Genomic DNA, 24,054 nt, shown 5'->3' on the forward strand with positions numbered 1-24,054 from the left:
TATTTTAGAAAAATCCCATGATATTAGAGAAGGAACCCACAAGACTTGTTGGGGAAGACCTAGGTCAACTCTGTATCCAATTAAATCACATTTGCAAACTCATGAATTGAAATTTCCACCGTGTTTGATGAGTAATAGATTAGTCTTCAAAGAAGAGTTGAAGAAGAGTTATGAAATCCATCTTTCATTCCAAATTAAGAACATTAACTTTCTAACTTGCACCAAGGTGCTGCATAACGTAATGCTTTTCTTCAGAAAACTGTCTTTGGAATAGTTCATCTGGTTTTACAGTACCCAGCTATTTGCCCATAAAAATTACAGTCCACATTTCACAGTGAAAGGTCTGGAAACTGTTTCAAATTTCTGGTGTAGCATTCATATAGAAACTTTAGACCTCAGTTCCTCGTATTTTTTAAAAAGATGACTAAATTGATGTTTCCCCACACAAAATAGCAAGCTGTACTTAAAACTCCCTTGATTAAAGTATTAATTCAATACAGGAGAAAATTGCCTCCATCTTATTGTGGAATTATTTCTCATGTGGATTTATTTAAAAACAACAACAGCATTGCTTTGACTTGTTTCCTAACAATGTCACCAACCAATTGCTGGTCAGAGATCTAGAAAAGGGGTTGTAGTTGGTAGTTCAATGAAGTTATCAACCAAATATGTGGCAGCTGCGAAAATTGTGAATACCATGCTACGGATAATTAGGAAAAGAGTTGAAAACAAATCTGCCAATATCGCAACAACATAATACAAATCGGCACTTGGCTGCCTCACCTCAAAAAGGATATTGCAGATTTGGAAAAAGCTTTTTTTTTTTTTAACGTAACTGAAATGATCATAGAAATGGAGGACTCTCCTTTGAGGACTTTTTAGCTTAGAAAAAAGTGAAATTGTGCATGATGTAGAGAAAGTGGGTAGGGGATACTTCTTCACACAGTGAAGTTGAGCTACGGAATGCACTCCCATAATATGCAGTGATGGACATCAACTTAGGCAGCTTTGAAAGGGTTGGAGAAATTTATGAAGGATTCATGACAAATTCATGAAGGATAAAAGTATCAACGGCTACTAGCCATTTGGGTTACCTTCAAGACCAGAGGCAGCATTCTTCTGGATACAAGTTCCTGGTAGATGGCTGTTGCACTCATATCCTGCCTACAGATTATATCCTCTAGACACAGGATATTGGACTAGTTGGGCCTTTGGTGTGAACCAATAGGGCTCTTATATTAAGTATGAAATGAATATCCATTGAAATTTTCAGATCCACTTATAAATATTGATATTTATGTGCATACTTATTTGTTATCCCTCAGGATGCCCTGTAGCAGAGGATTTGTAGTCTTCCTTAGGTAGGTAGTGTAAAGGTGTTGTGTCAGTATGCCAGGCCACAAGCTCTCAATAGTCTTCATTTCCCAGGTCTCGAATGGAGCAGAATGGAACAGAAGTGAATTTTGGCTAGACGCTCAAATGTTTGATCGGGGCATGATATGAAAGGTAACAATGCTGTGTTTAGTGAGATGACAAAAGATTTTTTGACACATATTATGGGAGTTTATAGAGAGTCAAGGGGCTCCCAGGGTAATAAATATGCATACATAAAGTACTCGCCAACTTCTGGAGGGCAAGGCAGTTTCAGCCCCCCAGTGTTTTTCTGAGGAGGCTGGACCCACTCAGTGCTCAGAGGGTGTTCAGCTCTGCCCCCTGGCTCCTCACACTGTCATGCACGTGATGTCAGGATGTCGCGTCAGACCCCCCTCAATCAACTTGCGAAGATGGCGCCTCTGTGTGCATAAGACTTTAGCCGACAATGTAATTACAGTTACCTGAGAATAAGCCCCATTGAACTCCATGGGACTTAAATACACATAGCCACATATCGCATTGCACTATGTATTTGAGGAATTGTTGCCATCAGCACCAAAGAACTTCTGTCCAACGTCATATGTCAACTTTTGCCCCACAGACTGAAAGGGGCAAGCCTTTGATGGATCTGTAGTGATAACTGAGTTACAAGAAGTCGTTTGAATGCCTTTTTTGTAATTGCTGAAACCAAATATAAACTGAGCCTTTATAGTGTTCAGATGGCATTTTTATTATAGTAAGAAATGAAAGCTACAGCAAAGTGAAGATCAGCTGTTCGAATGTGTAATAAGAATATTTTTAGTCTTACCTAGCTGGGATTAAATTTTATAAGGGATATAAATGTATGTGTTCCAACTTGTAATCCAAACACTAATTTCCTGAAGTAGAAATACGCGTGCATCAATGGCCTACATAATATTGTGCTAATGCTTGTTCATCATGGTTTTATGTTGCAGCTTTGCTCTCAGAGCCATGACTAGAGTATTAACCTGGAGATTGAAAAAAAAATTTGATGCTGCAGGACTTTCATTGGCTGCCATGCTTGACATGACATTTGTGGCAGCCTGTGGTGGGGCAGCCATCTAAGGAGCAAACCACACCCAACTGTCAAGGCTGGACCATGGGCAGAAGCCTGAAATGAGTCAGGAGCTAAGATCCATGTGATAGGCCAGTGGTCAGAACCAATGAGCATGGCATGAATGAAGAACCAATGAGCAAGGCAAGAGCCACAACCATAAAGCAGTAGTGGGTGGTGGCTGCACTCACCTGACCTGCTCCACCATCCTCAGTCCTTCTGACCTGCCTGTCTTCTAGCTTATAACCAAGGCTGGCCCTATCTGTCAGCTTCCTCTTCCTTAACCTGAGTTTTGCTCTTGTGGAACTCAGCAGGGAAGAGGATGGGTACAGAACTAGAATTAGATTGTTCCACCAGTCATTAGCTCTTGTTCTGCTTATTGTTGGCTCTGGTTTCACCTGCTATTGCCCTCCTAGCCTTTCTGTCTTCCCAGTCTCCTGGGAAACCAGCCACCAACTTTCACAACACGTGCAATTCTCTCACAGCACATAGGATAGGAATTGCCATCTTAGCCTACTCCCCATTTCTACAGACTTTTGCAGGGCTCCCCTGCCCTTTGGGAAAGACCCATTCGAATTCTACATTGGTCCCTTGAATTAACTCTTCAGTCTGACAGAAGCATATTTAGACTGCATATCTTGCAATTAAAAAAAAAGCAAGACGGGGGAAAAACCCTAGACAAATATTTCCAGTTTGGAAAGCACTGCTGAGCTGAAGGTGAAATTTGTGTTTTACACAGCAGGCAGCCTTTTGCATTGTGCAGCAGCTGCCTTAGAACTTGACACAAATGAGGCTTTCTGCTGGGGTTGTCAGTCAGTCATGTCAATCCCATGTCAATCACAGTCAGTGAATGAATGAATGAATGAATGAGCAAGCAGAAAGGCCTCTTTCCCCTTATTATTTCCATCTCGTTTCAACTATGTTCTGGCTTCAGGCTTGGTGTTCCTGGGGTGATTTGAGCGTCTCTTACATTTGGCATCATGGCTGACAAAGCCTCCTGAGGTGTGAAATAATTGCTTAGGTGAGCATAACTTGGTGTATTTTTATTACCGAAATAATCAATGACATCTAAAATTGTACTTTGTGGAATGGCATAGATTTTGTGCATTTGATAACCAGAGGACTTTCCCTTCCTGGTTGTCACTTGAATACATGCTATTATCCTCAAGGACTCACACATCACAGCAGAACAAGGAGGTTGAAAAAGTGAGAGATGGGGCGGTGTAATTGCTGAGCTCCAGGGGCAGGTCAGACCTTGCTTCAATAATAGAGACATAAGAAAAGCCCTGCTGGCTCAGGTTTTTAGGCCCATATAGATGAGCATCCTGTTCTCACAGTGGAAAACTGGATGCTATGCAAGTTCCCATTGAATTCAATGGAGCTTGGACTGGACAACCCTTCAAAAAGAGGACTATCCTTGGAAGTCAGACATATTGCCATCCCATGGAGGGTTCTCTGATTTCAGAGTCCTAGAACTGAACAACACAAGAGATTTCAGTTTGCAGAATCCCGAGCCCACATTCCAGAGCCATTTGCCAGTTTGGGAATTGCAGGTTTAGGGTATAAACAGTCATTATCATAATCAAAGGGTTTGGGAAGAACTGGGTGCCACCAGAATGACTCGCATTAAGGTTGAAAGCATTTCAATTTCCATAAGGCTTTTAGGCTGGCATTATCTTGCCTTTTACCAATCCAGAGGCGTTCATTTGAAAGCTACTTTTTATTTTAAATTGGGCACTTAAATTAATGCATTGTCAATTTGTTGTTATGGCAGAATCAAATTAAGCAGAAGGCAGAGCTGGGGGGGAGAGAGAGAGAGAGAGAGAGAAACAACAGCATGCTCCTTTAGGTGTCTTTGGGAGCTCTGAAAAAATGTATGCACGCCTGCCGTCCTCCCAGGAAACCTCAAGAAAACCCTCAAAACTGTGTTGGTAAAGCCCCACTAACAGGATGTGCTCTTCAAAAGCTTAAGCCATGCTTCAGTGAGAAATTATATTATTTAGTATGACCGACTGAGTGCATACCTATTTCCTTCAATGGCACTTCAGATAAGGAGGAAGCAGACACAAAACATACCAGAAACTAATTAACACATGCCCACATTGTCAAGATTTTTTTTCTGAACTTCTACTTTAATGTTTCAGAACACAAAGACAGACAACAAAAAAATTGCTTAAGCCACATTTGCACCATGCGTTCGAAGCACTGGTAGCACTATAAACGGCCATGGCTTTGCCCAAAGAATTATGGGAGCTGTTGTTTGTCGAGGCTGCTGTGAGTCATTAGGAGACCCGCTCTCAATTCCACACACAGAACTACAATTTCCATAGTTTCTAAAGAAGAAAGGTTCATTGTGAAATCACCTTGCAAATTGTAGCTCTCTGATTGTTCCTTAACAAAGGACAAGTCCCAGGATTCTTTGGGGGAAGCCATGACTGTTTAAAGTGGCATCACAATCTTTTGAATGTTATGGTGTGAATGTGGCCTTAGTCAAAATGTAAAGAAAACCCTTTGCAAATAGGTGTGTTTGTTTGGAGTTTCTGGGCATGTGTACAGTAAATGAAAATCAACCAGACAATTGTTTCAGTGTCTTATGTCTTTTTCAGCCCTTTTTAATGCCCAGTTAGAGAAGAGGGACGCAGGTGGCGCTGTGGTCTAAACCACTGGGCCTCTTGGGCTTGCCGATCGAAAGGTCGGTGGTTCAAATCCCCACAATGGGGTGAGCTCCCATTGCTCAGTCCCTGCTCCTGCCAACCTAGCAGTTCGAAAGCACGCCAAAAAAGTGCAAGTAGATAAATAGGTACCACTCCAGCGGGAAGGTAAACAGCGTTTCCGTGTGCTGCTCTGGTTGTGCCAGAAGCGGCTTAGTCATGCTGGCCACATGACCCAGAAAAACTGTCTGCGGACAAACGCCGGCTCCCTCAGCCTGTAAAGCGAGATGAGCGCCGCAACCCCAGAGTTATCTGTGACTGGACTTAACTATCACGGATTCTTTACCTTTACCTTTAGAGAAGTCTAGACATCTGCCTCTTCTCTGGGTCTGTATTAAAGCTGAGGTAAAATTGAAAAAATACCTCATATTTTTATTTTTCTCCTCACCCCCACCCAAAACAGAAGGCAGCTTTTCCATTTTTTCTCTCTGAATATTTGCCACCAGCTTATGTGGAGGCGATGATTTTCCCAATGCACACATTCAATGCCCCAGAATGTCAATAGGCCTGTGACATTCCAGGGGAAACAAAATGGTGGCCTTGCTGCCAATAGTTGCAGTGTTGCTGTAGGAATTCCAGGAAATGCTGTGTTCCCTTAGGGAAAATGAAAGAATGAAACTGTGCTACTACCACTCCTAATAGTGAACCCCATCCTGAGAAACTGATGGTGTATTTCTCCTTCCCACTGCTCAATTTGACATGTTGTGATCCAGGGCTTTCTCAACCCAACTTGAACAAGGCCGAGATCCAGCCCCCAGCCCTAGTATATAGCAGTAACCTGTTGGGTCACCCCAATCTTGCAGACCCTCCAAGTGTCCCTATTTTCCAGGGACAGTCCTGACTCACAGAAGTCATCCTGGTTTCTGATTTGATCCCAGAATGTCCCGCTTTTCCTTAGGATGCCCCTATTTTCACTGGGAAAATGTCCGATGATATGGAGTTTTGTGAACCCCAAGCCAAGGGGATAAGTAACTATACAACCATTAGAAGAGATCTGAAGTCAGCCCTGTATAATTTTATTGTGTTTTTATATATGTTGGAAGCCATCCAGAGTGGATGGGGCAACCCAGTCAAATTGTATTATTATTATTATTATTATTATTATTATTATTATTATTATTATTAGTTTCATCGGAGAAATGTTGAAGGGTATGAATCTTGATGTGCTATATTAGATTATCATAAACAACTGCATCAGTTTCGGCTCATTTCCCCTGATTGGTTTGGTCCATTTACTCAAGCTGAATGGCTGGGGCCCACAGCATAGGAATGTCATTTAAAAGTGCATGAACATCTGCAGATATCAAGGCCTTGCTTCACTTTGAATAAATGACAAAGTATGGTATTAATTCCATATATATTCACACTCACACACACACACACACACACACACACACACACACCTGTTAAGAACTGTTGGAATATTGCAGCCTTCCATGCTCTTGTTTTAATATGCAAAGTTATTCAAATGGATTCATTTATCTGTAGTAGATGTAGCTCCTCTGGAGATTACCAGAAGAGGTCATTTCTTTCATATCAGGCATTTGAATCACTGCGACGGAGATTGCCTCCAGTGCCTGCTGCTGAGACTGTGTCATTTCCCTATCTCTAAGTCTTTGTTACTGCGTGGGGATTAGAGTGTCAGAATGTTTTTATTGCTGGCTTTTCTGCCTCCTGTAGAATATCATTATGAGGCTCCTTTGGTTCTTCACACAGCGTAACACATGGGCTCTTAGTGCTGTATATTGAGATTTTTAAAAGAGGGGGGAAAGTTCCAGGATCCAATGTAATTCACTTTCGGAGGAAGGGCGGGGAAACCTCCCATCTCTCAACAGTTTGAGAGCAGAACCATTGTTCATTACACAAATTTTGTACAAACCAGTTCCTTTTCCTTCACAACTCATGCAGAAAATTTTAAATTGAAATGCACCACTGATGTAAAATGAAAGGAAAGATACAGCGAGAACAACTGTGGCATTGCTTGTGATTAAAGATGTGTGGAAACTCTCCCTTTATTTCTGTATGTATTTTCTGAATGCTGCCATTGAGTGTTTCAAACACTTATCCATACAGGTGGCTGTGCTACTTATGTAGATTTAATTCCACAGGTCATGATCCTGCAACAATTAGGGTGCAATCCTAACCCCAGCCACTTGACCAGCGAGCCTTAATTAATCAACAGGGCCACCACCACATCTGCAACCCTGTTGGTTGCAAGGGGGGAAAGGTATAAAAAGGATAATTCCTGGCTACAAAGATCCAAGTCTAAGACAAGTACTCTTTGATCAGAAAGCCCCAGTAGAGCGTTAAATTCACAAAATATGTAGCAATGGAAAGCATGGAAATATAGGCTGTTAGACCTTTAAAATGTGCCCTTGTGAGTGCCAAAACTTCCCTCTTTTCCCAGAATGGGAAAATACCACATCTTTGGTACGTTAAAAGTTGGTTTACTTACCAGACCTCCTCAAAGGTCTGGTTCATGTGGTTTTCTACACAGCATTAAGAAAAGATGCACAGGCAGTAAAACATGGCTTACTTACAGTGGGGAAAGTTCCTCAATTATTTGTATAAGAACTCAAGAGTGGCTTCTGAGAGCCATGCGGTCTGAGCTTGGAGAAACCAGCTCAAGCCTCTTAATATGCTGAGCTTCTCAGGTAGACTAGCGGGAAGTCAGCAATAGAGATAATTACCCATTACTCCCCAAGTAAAGGAAGTTGATTTATCTGAGCTTAGCAGGACAGCTTACTCTATGATGTTAACCCTTCATGCATGTTTGTTATAGGAGGCTGGTCATCCCACACATGCTAGCTGGGGTGGAAGATGGTCGGAGAAGGCAGATTGCTGTGCATTGGGCCTGGCTTTGGCCCAGTGCCATCACACGATGGCAGTAGGGTTGGCTTCAGATCCAGTTGCTGCCCTGGGCTCCTTTAAAAGCTATCAAAGGCTATTAGTCATTATGGCTATATGCTACATCCAGTATCGGAGACAGCATGCTCCTGCAACTTTAGGTTGGAATGCAACTCAGAAAATCGTGAGCCTTCTTGGCCCTTCTCTGCACTTGTAGCAGTCTGTTTCATAGCTTTCTTCTTTCTTCTTCTAGACTGTATAGGATGCTTCTGGGAAGTCCACAACTAGAACATGAGGACAAACCCAAACCCCATTTGTACCAGTTTGACTGGCTGGAGGTATCCTGCTCAGCCCTGTTGGACTCTGCTGGCACAGAAGTTTGGGTGGGTAAAAGTGCCACTACCAAGGTCCCCATTGGAAGCAGGCAGAAGAAAGTAGACAAGAAAAGAAAAGAGAAAAGAGATCTCTTAACAACTCTCACCACCCATTAATAAACACTAACTCCCAGAATTCTTTGACTGTTTCAAGTGGTATCATAGTGCTTTAAATATATGGTGTGAATGTAGCCAAACACTCAGGCGGGTGGGTGGGGGAGATAAGAGATGAACCGAAGAGACTAGAAACTGCTCCAGACAGTGCATGCTCAGACACTGGAATTAATCTTTAGAATTGTCCCAGTTAAACTGGAAATTCATGAGAAGGAGAATACTGAACAAAAGGAGCCAGGGCAAATTGTTCAGTCACATCCCCATTTGTGTGTGATTGGCACGCACATTTGCCATTTTCAGCACCGCAAGGGGATGAGGGCAGAATGGGATGGAACGGGGGTGGGCAGGGTGGGGCAAGCTTACACACATCCTGCTGATTTACACAGTGCTTCAGAGCATCACTCCCATGTAAATGGGGAGTTGTCTGTGCATCTTTACTTAAGGATGCAGCTGCCAGCAAAGCCACCTTACTGGACCGACTCTTCTAGAATACAATGATGGACATTCATGCAATCACCATTTACTGTGACCTGTCTTGCCTATGGGTTACAGGAGGCTTGCTAATATTTTGATTGCCTTCATTCTTAAATAGTTTTCCAGGCAGCCACATGTGCAAAAAATCAATTATTTTAGGCCATCTGAAAGTCTTGCCTACGTACATTATTTCTTCATACAAATTGTAAATATTTACCCTGCTTTCACCGATTCTCAGATTGAAGACTGGGTTAAGTATTTTTTGACCCATCACAAATGGATTAACAGATCTGCCTGTGTATCATCTGCCCTTTGTTCCCACACTTGGCATAACAATTTCCTGTATATCCATGCAGCATCTTCAAGTGGAGCTATTTTTTTGATATAAGAATGGTTTTTCAAGACTCAGATGAAACCAGATTTTAAAGTGACTTGAAAGAATGTTGTTATCTGACAAAGAGAGGGAATTATATTAACAACTACAGACGGTGTGGAGAAAGCGAACACACAACACTTCAGAAACATATACAGTGGAATCACATCTCACATGCATTTAACTTCAACAAATTCAATTTTGTGTGGTCCACAAACAAGGGGCTCCACAGCATGATGTCTGCTGCTGCAGCTCCTTGAAAAAGCAAGGAGGAACTCCTCTGTTTTCCTCGTTTCTTGTTCCCTCTCCTAGGAGCTCATCCACCATTTTAAGGATTTGTTCCAGCCTTTTTCTTCTGCCTGCCTTAATCTGCCTCCCTAGCTCCTCTGTTTTTTATCCTTGCCTTCCAGGCTCACATGTGGAAGAGTTGGGGGTACAGCAGAAGGACTGACAAGATCTCCCCATGGGGCTTCATCCCTTGTGAGCCAGCACCCAGCTTCTGCTCACAAACAAGTCCCTCGCAGCCTGACTTAGATCTTCACACGGGGTTACATGATTAATGCCTTAAGAGATGACCTCAGAACCTAACATGTGGATAAGATCTGATTAGACAAAGAATTTTGGCACCACATCTGGAAACTGCAGGAGGGGAGAATGTTCTTGTGCCGAGGTCTTACTTGTGGGTGTCCCACAGGCATCTGGTTGGCCACTGTGAAATGGATGCTGGACTAAATGGATCATTGACTAGGGTTTCCATATTTCAAAAAGTCAAAAAGCAGGACACCCCAAATGTTATTGAGCCTTTTTTAGGAAGCCGCTGAAATTGAACTTTTTCTTACAAAAATGTGAATTTCCCATTGACTTGCACCATGTTTTAGAAATCCCCCCTGGACGTCAGTTCTGCTTTTGAGTTTGCAGTGAAACCCTACAAAATCTGGACTATGGTTGCCCCATCATTGACCTGACCCAGTAGGCTCCTCTTGTGTTCTCAAGGCTTACAAATTGATTGTGGGCATAAGTTTTATGAACCTACTACCTCAAATGAAAGAAGAGTCCAAATCAGCAGGAATTGTGGGAGAGTGAAGTCAGACGAAAAAAATGTAAAAAAAAAGAATGGACAGCGGCCATCATGTAAAAGCCCAAGAATTACAGTGGTAATCTGAAAGGGAGTGTCGATGGAACACAAATGTCCTGGGGAAGTGTCCTGAAACCTTATTCAGCTAAAAAATGGAGAAAATTGTTGTGTTCTGAAGGCAAAGGAAAGACTGGAACCTGATTAATACAATTGACACTAGGCTTGACCAGCAAGACCCTGGGAGAAAGTACGCATCCCACTCCCTGGCCCAGGCCATTTTTATTAACAAAAGAACTTTAATACAGTGTTTGTAAGAACCAATCAGATTTCCTCTGAGCATTTCAAAAAATCCCCATATGGGGACAAAATCAGATCAGAGGAAGCCTCTTAACTACAAAGAACTCTTTACTATTTGAGCATGCATACATGTTTAGGCTAAATAAACAGGAACCAAGGAGGAATGCATTTAGCAAACCCCAGAGGTATTAAAACCCATAAAGACAGGCATTTTACCACCTCCATGTGACTCTGTTCCTGGCCCTATGATCTACCTAAATATTAACAAAAGCTACATCAAAGCTACCTCCTTATTTTTATGTACCCAGGATGCCTGATAAGCAACTGGTCTGAGTTAGAATGCTTTACACGTGACTGTCAGTCATAGAGAAAATGGGGCAGAGATGCAGAGGCTTGTGGGATCGATCAGAAACCATGTCAATGACCCAAACCCAGTCAAAGCGATGCTTTCACCGCTGACACAATGGCTTGCTTCATTTTTCACAATTCCTCATAGCAATCCTACATGACCACTACAGAAAATGCCAACTTGGATTTGGGTGGGGATTTTTAAAAACCCTGGATGAGTAGAAATTCTTGTTTGTTTACCAGGCCCAGGCCCACCACTTGCTGAAGTTCTGTTTGCCTGCTTTTTGTAAACTTGCATTTCACAGAATTGAAGTTCCTCAGACCTCCTTGATATCTTAAAGTAGTTTTGGCACTTTCTGTCAAAATTGAAGCTGAATTAAGTGCTGTGTAATTTCCTGCTGTGTTCTCAGGGCACTTTCCTGTAGATAATGGCAGCTCCCTGATGAGTCTCCTGCCAGAAGGGACCTTTTTCTGCAGCTCGGCAAGCCTTTCCAAATGCTAGCTAATGTCATATATTCAGCAATTTGTGTCCCCACTGGACATTGACTATTTTGGCCTAATCCTTTACAGACTCTCAAAGATTCTAACCTCAACCAGAGTTTATTCTTGGAGATTGTACTTAAGGCAGCTGTCCAGGTTTGCCTGTTGATCTCAAGGTACTAATCCAACTGAAATCAATTAGGTGGGGGGATTTGAGGCCATTTGGGGAGAAAGGACAGGAGGAAGGGAGGAAGAGGAGAAGAAAGTGCACCTGTAAGGTAAAGGTAAAGGGACCCCTGACCATCAGGTCTAGTCGTGACCAACTCTGGGGTTGTGGCGCTCATCTCACTTTATTGGCTAAGGGAGCTGGCGTATAGCTTCCGGGTCATGTGGCCAGCATGACTAAGCCACTTCTGACGAACCAGAGCAGTGCACAGAAACGCCGTTGACCTTCCCGCCGGAGCGGTACCTATTTATCTACTTGTACTTTGACGTGCTTTCGAACTGCTAGGTTGGTAGGAGCAGGGACCGAGCAATGGTAGCTCACCCCGTCACGGGGATTCAAACCACTGACATTCTGATTGGCAAGTCCTAGGCTCTGTGGTTTAACCCATGGCGCCACCCACATCCCTAAGTTTACCTGTATCAGACCCAAAATCCAGCTAATCTATTCATAGCAGTGGCCAACATTACAAACGCTTTTTCTTTCTTTTTAAGAAGAGGGATTTTCCTCAGGGTTATGCTTGATGCAATTCAATTCTTCACCAGAACCATCCCTTGCCATTATTAAAACCTGCACGCTAGACACAGGTCGTTTTGCCCTAAGTATCCTGACTGCTATGAGCTTAGAAGATTGCCTCCCAATTGGCGGAGCTCCCCGTCACTTACATTAGCCTTAATGTGACACACTTTTGCTTGCAAAACTCCACGTGGAGATATGAAACATCTTTAAATGAATTCCTGCTGAAATCTGGTTAGGACAACTATTGGCAAGCATAAAACAATAGCCTGGCTTCAGCTGCCTTTCTGAGTGAAGTTTTTCCAGAAATGTGTGTCCCCTACTGTGAACATTTATTAGTACCAGCCTCTGGGAATTATTTTGTTTCCTTTGCATTTTACGATGATAGTTTATCCGTTGCTGTGCCATCTGGGTTTTCAACTCCTTCTTCTTCTTCTACTTCTTCTTTTTCAACCTTCTTTTTTCTCTAGGTGCTCCATTTCATGCTAGATTAACCAGTTTGTGTCTCACGAGGAACCTGAGAAACTTTCAATTGCTGCCAAGCCACCTACCCCCTCTGGTGCTCTTTTCTGTCTTTGCTAGGATTACAATGAACATTATTTGAGCATTATTCATTATGTACACAAAACTATCTCTGTGCAGCAATGAGGAAGAAAAGGAAGAACCTTGCCTCAAAGTATATGCTATCAAAATAGAGTTTGGGAAGAAACAGCAGGAGGAGGGTTCAAATTCTCACTGAGCCTTTGCAGGGTTGTTGTGAAAATAAAATGGGAGGCAGAGGAGAACCTTGTTTGCCTCTTTGAAATTCGTGGGGAAACGGTGGAATAGATGTATAATATTGTAGCAATATCACTGGCATTGAGTGCTGTGTCAAAACTGCCCTCCAGTTTCTTAAAAGTTTTCTTCCCCCATAAAAGAGGCTTCCATTTTTCTGTCTTTTTCACATGGCCCTTAAGATTTTAGCAGCGCTGTTTTTTTAGAAAAAGAGGTCCCGGAACTCACCATGAATGTCTCCATTGATCTCTTATAATGGAAATGGCACCAGGTGCTGGAACTGAGTTCTGGCAAGTTCCTGCTGGGGAAAAAACCTCTGGATTTTATTTAGAACTTCCTTATAATTTGGATGGGTGCATGCCTGGGCTTACCTTATTGTTGTAAGAAATCAATCTTTTAGTGTGGAAGCACCCAGACTTTGGAATTCTCTGCCTATTAAAATCAGGCAGCTGCTTCAACTGTAGTCTATTCAGCACCTGCCAAAAATGATTATTGGGGGTGGGGGTAGGCAAGTCTACCCAAACACATTGAAAAGTGTTTTAATGTTCTTTTTTTAAAAAAAAAAACCCTAACTGCTAATTTTAATTATTTTTGAATATTTTAAATAACTGCTTTTATTTAATCATTTCATTGTTTCATTCTGCAATGAGTGGCAGTGGAGACATTCTCTGCAGTTGCTCTCCATGGTGCTGAATGTTCAATCCTTTTAATAGGAGCATAGGAAGCTGCCTTGTGCCGGGCTCAAAACATTGGCTTACCTAACGCTGTACAATGTCTGTAATGATTGGCAGTGGAGTTTCACGAAATACTCTTTCCCAGCCCTATCTGAAGATGCCAATGATTCAGCTTGGGACTTTACCCTTCTAAAGCACGTGCTGTGCCCCTGAGCACACAGTTCAAGTAACCTAAAACTGTAATAATGGAAGTGCTATTGCGTTTTGGAGAATATCTAAGTTTTGCTGAGTTTGCTGACCATACAGAATAGGAGGAAAGAGAGCTCCTAAAATGAGTACTATTCCTGCAAATGAACTACAACCCTTCCCATCCACAAACTTAGCCACTTTGCTGCTCACGTATTCTACATAAAGATTTTCCCACAAAGATCAAGGTTTTGTAGATATTTTTTATTTTTATTTATTTTATTCCTTTCCCCCCTACAAGCTTTGTCATGTACATATCATGATTTCTGTATCGGAACAATGTTTCTTTTCTTTTCTTTTTAAGAATAATACTTTATTTAGAATTCAACAATAACAAAGGAAAAAACCACAGTAATTGCTACATCACTTCATTACAATTAACCAATTTTAACAATATATAAATACAGCGGTACCTCGGGTTACATACACTTCAGGTTACATATGCTTCAGGTTACAGACTCCGCTAACCCAGAAATAGTACCTCGGGTTAAGAACTTTGCTTCAGGATGAGAACCGAAATCGTGCAACGGTGGCACAGCGGCAGCATGAGGCCCCATTAGCTAAAGTGATGCTTCAGGTTAAGAACAGTTTCAGGTTAAAAACAAACCTCCAGAACGAATTAAGTTCTTAACCCAAGGTACCACTGTAGTAATTGAAAAATTACACAACATCACTTTTAACTTACTGAAGTTTTCATATTGCACTTTTATCTCTTTATCTCTTTCTTAACAGATCAAAGAGAGAAAGACCAAGAAAGGAGGCACAAAAAAGAAAAAAAGAAGAGAAAAAAGAAGAGGGGGAGAGGGGAAAACAAAAAACAAAAAACAAAACAAAATAAAATAAAAGCATTTGACTTCCGATTAGACTCATTGTGTTATTGTTTCTACTATTTTTTCACACCCAGTTCCAAATTATTGTACTGCTTTCTTTGTTTTCATCAGATATCAAAAGACATTATATTTATTGTTTTGCAAGGATCATTCTATTTCTGCCAGGGGATATTTGTTATTGTAATGTTTTTCCAGATACTCTTTAAAGATTTACCATTCTTTCTGTACTTTCTGTTTTGGATAACCTCTAATTCTCCCTGTCATCATGGCCATCTGTAAATATTCTATCATTTGGACCTGCCACTCATTTATCGTAGGTGTTTCATCACTTTACCGGTTGCATTATATATTCCTTCGCACATTCCCAGTACTTTATCAAACTTTGCTTTGATTGTCCTCCAATAGCTGCTGTCAATTTTGCTGTTTCCATGGATTCAACAAACTTATTTTGCCACTCATTTATTGTCTGTATTTTATTTCCTTTCCAATGACTCACCGTGAGCTCTCTTGCCACAGCGGATGCATAGAGGAATATCATTCTCTTATTTATGGGGATCTCATTTGTAATTAGTCCCATAAGGTACGCTTCTGGCTTTTTTGCTAAATGGCTTTTTATAAATCTTTTTTTATTTATTCATGTACCTCATTCCAAAAAGGTCTTATCTCTTTGCACCCCCAACCATATGTGATACATTGATCCTATCTCTGTATTGCACCTCCAGCACGTTTTGGAATTTTGTTTATAAATTTTTGCCAGTTTTTTCAGGGGTTAAATACCATCGGTATATCATTTTTATTAAGTTCTCTCTTATCGTGTAGCACGCAGCAAATTTAATATCAATTTTCCACATTATGTTGTGACCCGAGTCCTGAGCCCACTTTATCATGACCTCCTTGACAGTCTGGTCTTTAAGTTCCCATTCCAGAAGTAATTCGTACATTTTAGATAAAATTTTTTATACCATAGGCACAAATGCAAACCTCACACATGCTCAATAGCGGTAAAAAAAGTGAACAACTCATTCCTATCAGAGAGAGTTTTTTTTTTTAAAAAAAAAAAGATCAGTCTATTGCTTTTGAACCATGTTTGCTTCTTTCAAAGAAAAACCACCTGCCATTTAGTTCTGAAGTTAATCCAATGAGGAACTAGGTTGTATCCTCTCTAGACAGTGTCTTTCAGCTTGGTTTTGTCTCTTAATTACAAAGGTTTCATTCAGCTTTAAAACCTTTTCGTGCGACACTAATCTAAACTCCAAAGTAAATACTTTCCCTTCTCCTTTGGGACATCCAAGTTCCTTAACAGCCAAGACAATAATGAGCAAAGATTCTACAGCTAATGTTTATTGTACAGATGCATGGAATAAATGTATCTTTTGAAATGCTCTTGAATGACTGATCACCTTTAGGATCCAGGGGAGGCAATCTGAGTTTTGCAACAGCTTGTGCATTGCTTCAGCATGGAGTTATTGTTCAATGCTCCAAGGCAGCTGTTACTTCAAAATCTACTGACGTTTAAGACAGATGGACAGGCAGAGGGATGGGGAAGGCAAAGGGATGGTAAATTCTAAGGATAGCTTTACCATCCGTTTACACATTCTCTGAAAGGTGTCCAATAATGTTTTGCAACATCACAAATTTCCCATGAAAAGGACACTATGACTAGTGTATCCCTTTTAGTGTATAAAAAGTCAGCATACATGGAAAGTAGGACTGTGCTACTACCCAATCCAGATCTAAATCCAAATCTGAATGCAGGTTTCACTTTGATTCTGACTTGATTTTAAGATGTATTTTAATTGATTGCTTGATTTTATGGTAATGTGTCATATATTTGATGTTAGCCGCTCTGAGCCCGGTTTTGGCCGGGACGCGCAGGGTATAAATAAAAAATTATTATTATTATTATTATTATTATTATTATTATTATTATTATTATTATACAAATCTCTGGAAATCCCATTGACTTGCATTGTGAAACAAAAATAGCCACAACTTTCTTGGTTTTTGGCACAGTGACATAAAAATTGGTGACATGGGGAAACGAAAAGACAAAGACATTTTTTTCAGTTGTATGGTACACTTTTATTCAATACGTTGACAAAGACAATGGCATTTCACCAGCAGCAGCTGCTCATGGCTCACTCTGGGACAATCTATTAAGGCAGGGAACAGAAGATGCTAAACAGTTACAATCAAGTCTAAGATATGGTGCATATATAATACAGGGCTCATCCTCCTGGCAGTTTCCTGCTTGACCCATGCTTTCTAACCATGGGTCCAACGAGTTTTCCCCTTGCCCTGCTCCTTTCCAGGGAAAACCCCCCTCTCTAGTAATATAGCAGAACGAACGGCAATTTGGGGGAAACCCAGATTACTGTTAGTTCTGACTGAGCACTAAAGAGCAGTTTTTTCCCCAGGAGGGTGACGGAAGCCCCTGGCCTAAAAGTTTCCCATTCCTTCTATGAACCTCCTGATTCAAATTTGTTACCTGGATTGTGCAATCAGCGACTGATGCAGAGAGATTGAGAGGTATCTTGGCATTAATCTTCAATATGACCACTTGTAAAGCCAGAGAAATGGTGTGGTTACATTCTCTGCAGTTGCTCTCCATGGTGCTGAATGTTCAGTCCTTTTAATAGGAGCATAGGAAGCTGCCTTGTGCTGGTTCAGAACATTGGCTTACCTAACTCTGTACAATGTCTGTAATGATTGGCAGTGGAGTTTCACGAAATACTCTTTCCCAGCCCTATCTGAAGATGCCAATGATTCAGCCTGGGACCTTTCCCTTCTTAAGCATCTGCTGTGCCCCTGAGCACGCAGTTCAAGTAACCTGAAACTGTAATAATGGAAGTGCTATTGCGTTCTGGAGAATATCTAAGTTTTGCTGAGTTTGCTGACCATACGGAATAGGAAGGAAAGAGAGCTCCTAAAATGAGTCCTATTCCTCATTGCTTTCTGTCTGATTGCTTCAATGAAAAACCTTTATTGTAACAACGTCACATGCTACTGTACAGTCTATATACAGAAGTAATAAATACATAAACAGCATTTATTCCCTCACTCACAAACATTTCTTGAACATTAAATTAGACATTTGCTACACAGAAGAATGGGAAATCATAATTAAGAATTACATATTCAGGTCTCAAGGCACCTTCAATTCATGTGTTCCTGTAGCTCTCTAGTTCCTGGTAGCAGATGTTTTATAGGAATTTATTCAGCCAGTGGTTCTTTTTTTCCTTGGCTTCATTTACATCTTGACTTTAATACAGTTGCTGCTTAATTCCCCAAGTGTGGGTATATTTCTCCATAGATTAAAATTTGCTGACAACCTTGGTTCCAAGTAAATCATTTGAAGAAAAGTATATGCATATCCCCAACTTACAATTCCCACCCCCCAAATGGAAGTTATTTGAATATTAGAAATAGAACAAGCTGTTGAAAATAATTATTGTCAAACTAGTAATCACAAATATTTTATCTAAGCTCATTGACTAGGGTGTACTCTGGCTGCAATATTAAAGATTTTATCCAATCCTAGTCCTATTCAGTGTAAACCCATTAAAATTTATTGGCATGACTACATTAGGTCCATTCACTTTGGTGGGTCTATTCTGAGTAGAATTTAGTTCAATGCAATGACTTCAATGAAATTTCCAGGAAAGCTTTCCCCCTTCTGAAGGCATGAATCCTGTCAAGTATTAGAAGGATAGTTGCCGTAATTTTCAGAGCTTGAGATCTACTTTATCTCATTGCTGAATAGTTCATACCATCAGGAAGTTCTTTCTAAAGTTTAGACAAAATCCCAGTTCTTGTAATTTGGGTCCTGTCCTCTGGAACATGGATAACCATTGTGGTGCCCTTGATGTTATGTGGACTACAGCTCCCATCAGCCCTAGCCAGCATGCCTAATGCTCAGCGAAAACCCCTGTCAGGCAGCAGAGGGACCAACCCCCATGGCAGGTCTCCAGGAATGGACAAGACAAGTGAAAATCCTTACCATCTGCTTTTACAGTGGTACCTTGTTTTGCAACCGGGATCCATTCTGGAGCCCTGGTCGCTGGCCGAAAAGGATGCTGGACAAAGTGCCGCATCTGCGCATGCACGTGGAGCAGTTTGCACTTCTGCGCATGCGTGAGTGGTGAACCTGGAAGTAACCCATTCTTGTACTTCCTGGTGTGCCACAGACATTCGACGGAATGGGCGCTTGACAAGGCGGACGCTAGACGAGGTACCACTGTATTCAATATTTACAGAGAGAGGCTTGAGAATGTGGCCTCTCGGAATAATGGTGTTGCTCTGAGTAAATCCCCCCTCCCCTTTTCTCCCACTTCCTCATTAATCATACCTTCCACGATTGGCACTGAGTGCCCTTTGCTTCTGAGTCCTTTGCTCTCCTATTTTTAAGGCTCGCCGGGTTCTGGGAGATGGGGGGGGTCTGGAATGTTTTCTAGTGATAACATGTCAGCCAGCTGCTCTGGCTCTGCCTCTGCCTCCTCCTCCTCTTCTCCTATTATTTCCTAACTTCCCCCTTCATCTTCCTCTGAGCTGTGATCTCCCTCAAACCCCTGTTGTAATTCTGAACTGTCTTCTCCTCTGGAAGGGTCAGGCTGGGGAGGCAGACTCTGCCATTCCTCCTCTGCCCAGTCCCTGACAATACCTGAGTGATGTTGTACACTCCCTCTTCGTCCACAGGGTTGCTCTGAGGGTAAAACAACCTCCTTGAAAGAAAGGAGGAATGGACACTGAGGTGGAAAGGCCTCTGAACTTTTTCACCATCTGCAAAATAAGACATCCATTTTGCATATCTTTTTTTCATACACACACACTCCTCTGTGAAATAGTGCAAAAAGATTGCAAAACAACAGACTTGGGGGGGGGGGTTTACAGGAGGGAATGTATACCCATTCCTGAGGAAGAAGAGTTTGGATTTGATATCCCACTTTATCACTACCCGAAGGAGTCTCAAAGTGGCTAACATTCTCCTTTCCCTTCCTCCCCCACAACAAACACTCTGTGAGGTGAGTGGGGCTGAGAGACTTCAAAGAAGTGTGACTGGCCCAAGGCCACCCAGCAGCTGGAGGTGGAGGAGCGGTTCCCCAGATTACGAGTCCACCGCTCTTAACCACTACACCACACTGGATACATGACTGATACTCCCCTATCCAGTCTACTTGACTAGGTGTGGCAGAATCTGACAAGGATGCATGTTTTGAGGCATGCATAAACTTTGGATAAAACAAAAAAAAAAAATTCCCTTCCAGTAGCACCTTAAAGACCAACTAAGTTAGTTCTTGGTATGAGCTTTCGCGTGCATGCACACTTCTTCAGATACACATGCACACGAAAGCTCATACCAAGAACTTTTCATACCTTTTCGTGCATGCACACGAAAGCTCATACCAAGAACTAACTTAGTTGGTCTTTAAGGTGCTACTGGAAGGAAAAAAAATTTTTTGTTTTGACTATGGCAGACCAACACGGCTACCTATCTGTAACATAAACTTTGGATGATATTGAACTGAGTAGGTCCACTTTGGAAGTATTTGGGCCACCTCAAATTTGACTGCCCCTGGAACTGCAGGTCTGGGAACTTTGGAGAGAGGCCGGCATCAGCCACCTGTCAGGGATGCCATAGTTGCATCCTGTATTGAAGATCCTGCATTCAGCTGTGGATTGTACTAAATACCTTCTGGGATCCCTTCCAACTCTGCACTCCTGTGACTGATGTAACCCTAATTGTTAACTCAGCTGTCCCATTAAACAGATGCACCCTACTTCCTGATTTAAATTTTGGATCAATTAAATCACTAGTTTAACCAGCTGCAGTTCTGTTGCGGAGCTTTGAGCCAGAACAAGCATTTAGCGATAACAAATAATGTACCAAAATAAATCAATATCCTGTTCCTGTTGCTATCACTTTTTGTTCCTTATATCTCATCTTCCATAATAGTTCCAGGTGATCAGCAGCTTAACCAGTTTATAGGGCCAAACCTACTGTAAACTTCCCTATGGTCATTGGATGAAGGGCAGTATATAAATTTAATAAATGGTAGTGATAATAACAGTGTCACATGCCAAACTATTAATGAGCTCACAAATGGGCAAAGGACCAATGAATCAGGGTACAAATTATCATAGATACTTTTAAAGTTCTCCTATGGTGAGCGGCTTTTTTAACAATTCAAAGGACTTTGAGATTAAAATGGGGGGGGGGGAGTTATTTCTTTCCTTGTCAGTGACACACTCATGTCAGCAATTTATATACAAATGTTTATTTAAGAAAGTGCCGAATTTTCATTCTAAATCTGGAATGCCACTTCATATGTTCTGCTTTCGTTTACACTGCTACAGGGAAAGAATAGCTGCAATCAATGCAGTGTTAGTTCAGTTTATTTTGGACTCACAGCCATTTAACTTTCTCCCCCCCCCAAAAAAAAAGAGGCTAAGTGTTCAATGATGCAGTCGATTTTAGTTCCTTCAGTTAATGCTTTACGACCACATGTGGAAAATATTAACTCAGGTGTGTTATGACTTAATTTAGAAGTTACCAGATATATAGTTCATGTGCTTGCCACATGGACATCTTCTTCCTATGTTAAGAGAAAAGGACAACCCCATTCCCTCATCCACATAATGTAGCATGGGGTGGCCATATAGCAGCTCAATTTGTATATTCTTTATCCTCATGCAATCATAGAGTTGGAAGGTGCCCTGAGGTTCATATAGTCCAATCCCCAGCAATGCAGGAATATGCAGCTGTCCCTTTTGGGGATCAAACCTGGAATCTTGGCATCATCAGCACCGCACTCTAACCAACTGAGTCTATCCAGCTGATGCAAACAGTATAGTGGGTATTGGGTGAATCAGGCATGTGAAGGGCACCAACTGGGGCTGGGGGGAAATCCTCTTTTTATTGCTTTTATTAAAGATTTTCAGGGGCTACAGAAGTGCATACACTGTGTCTATACTCAGATCATAAAGTCATTTCTACAGATCACTTAGAATGACAAGCGGATGGAATGAGAGATTGTGAAAGAGGTCACTTTCACAGGTTTTGGTACAGAAAAATCATGGCACGCTTGGATTCTTCAATTTGGCCTTCCCTTACTCTAGGTTTTCCTCCATCCAAAACACAGATATTGTTCAGCACTCAGATCTCGGAGAAGGGCAAGCCCAGAAAAGTGAGGAAGGGCAAGGCTAATGTGAGAGAACAGGCAGGAGAACATTAAGGGTGCCGGGGGAGGGAAGCATTCCTTTTTAACCAGGCCTTGAATTGATTTGATTGACATCCTATGCCCTTGTACAATGTGGGATGTTTTTTGGGGGGACGAGTTATTGGCTTGTTGTCATTTTCATTCTGATTTTGTATTGTGTGGTTTTAGATCTTGATTTTATTCTGCGAACCGCCCTGAGACCTGTGAGAATAGGGCAGTATATTAAACAAACAAATGTATGGAGGAGCATTATTTAAATAATTTAAAAAAGCAATAGCCCCCCGCCCCGCCCCACCCCCTGTGTGGGCAAACCACCATGATGGATTCTGCAGAGTGGAGTGAGTCTGCTTCGCTCTCTGCCAATACACTTTGGTGCATAGGAAAGCAGATGAAATCCCCAAATCTATCCTGAGCTAGATTGCAAGCATTTGCATATTTCCAGCTTCACTATTTTAGACGGCATTTCCTCTGCTTTATAATCTATGCAGGACATGGTTTTGACGGATGCCGCTTACTTTCCAGACCTTGATTTGCTAATTGATGGTGACTTCCCCATCCCTTTCCATGCATAGTTACGATATCACTACCTGCTTAGAGGCAGGATATTGAGTGTCTAGCTTGCATCACAGAAGTCTGATTTAATCAGAAGATCTTGTATGTTGCTAATCAGTTCTGCTGAAAGCATGGGCTTGAAGTTTTGTAACTGCAGCCCCCCTTCGTGATTAAAATGAAATGTCACAAGCTAATGTCTTCCAATTCCATAACCCAGCACTTCTTTAATTATAGCATTTGTCCCTCAGTGAAGCTCATTTAAAGCCGTGATACTCTTTTCACGTGACCTGCATTGACCGCCTAAAAGTGGAAATAATATATTGTCATCTGAACTTTCATGCAGAATGAATAATGCATTAAAAACTAATTTTGCAAGAATCAATTCAATCAAAGCCAACTTTCATATTTAATTCATAGGAATCAATTCTCCCCAACCAAATTCCTCCGGTTTGCGAGTTCCAATGCAAAAGCATTATGCTGCAGTTTTCATCAAACATAAAAACCACGCTTGAAATACTCTTTTTTCTTTTTAACACCTAAAGGTTTTCTGCTAAAAGAAAGGCTGGTGAAAATGACATTCATACTTTCGGCCTCTAGAGAGTTGGGCTGAAATTTGACAAGCGGATGGAATGAGAGATTGTGGTGCAATGAGCAAGGCATATAGAAGAAGCTCTCTTTAACTGAGTCTGACCATTGGTCCACTTAGCTCAACCATGACTGGATGCAGCTAAGGAACATGGTACAGCTCTTTTCCTGCCCTTTTATCTAGGAATCTTCTCACTGGAGATGCTAAGGCAGGCATGGCCAAACTTGGCCCTCCAGCTGTTTTGGGACTACAATTCCCATCATCCCTTACCACTGGTCCTGTTAGCTGGGGATGGTGGGAGTTGTAGTCCCAAAGCAGCTGGAGGGCCAAGTTTGGCCATGCCTGTAGGAGTGACAATGTAATCTCCTGCATGCTCTAGAACAGCTGGCTTAGAGTAGCTAGGTGGGGCTGATGGGAGTTGTAGTCCAAAACATCGGGAGGGCACCATGTTGAGAAAGACTGCACTAGAACATTTCCCACTGAGCTCTGTGTTGATTCAGAGATGATCTGATAATGCCGCTCCCAGTCTCAAGCAGAGGCAAATTTGCCACAACCCTAACTCCCTAGAAGAAGACTCAAAATGGTTTTGCCCTGGGGTGGAGTTAGGGAAGTGTATTGTCCAGACCCATAAGTTTGATTCAAGCTTTACTTGCAGAACTTTCTTCAAAACAGAACAAAAACATGAAAGTTGGATCTAAGTAATTCCATACAGTATCTTGTGCATGTCCAGCACTGGCTCAGCATCTTACAGGAAATAAAAGATAATTTCAAAGAGACTAGAAGCAAAGGTCTCTTTCTTCCTACAATTCCCATTAGCCCGGAGCAGTTTTCTCTCACTTCCCAGACTCATTTACACATCCTCATTCCCACTAAGCCTGGAGACAAATGACCAAC

Source organism: Podarcis filfolensis (genome assembly GCF_964270895.1).
Source record: "Podarcis filfolensis genome assembly, chromosome: 4".
Classification (NCBI taxonomy): Eukaryota; Metazoa; Chordata; class Lepidosauria; order Squamata; family Lacertidae; genus Podarcis; species Podarcis filfolensis.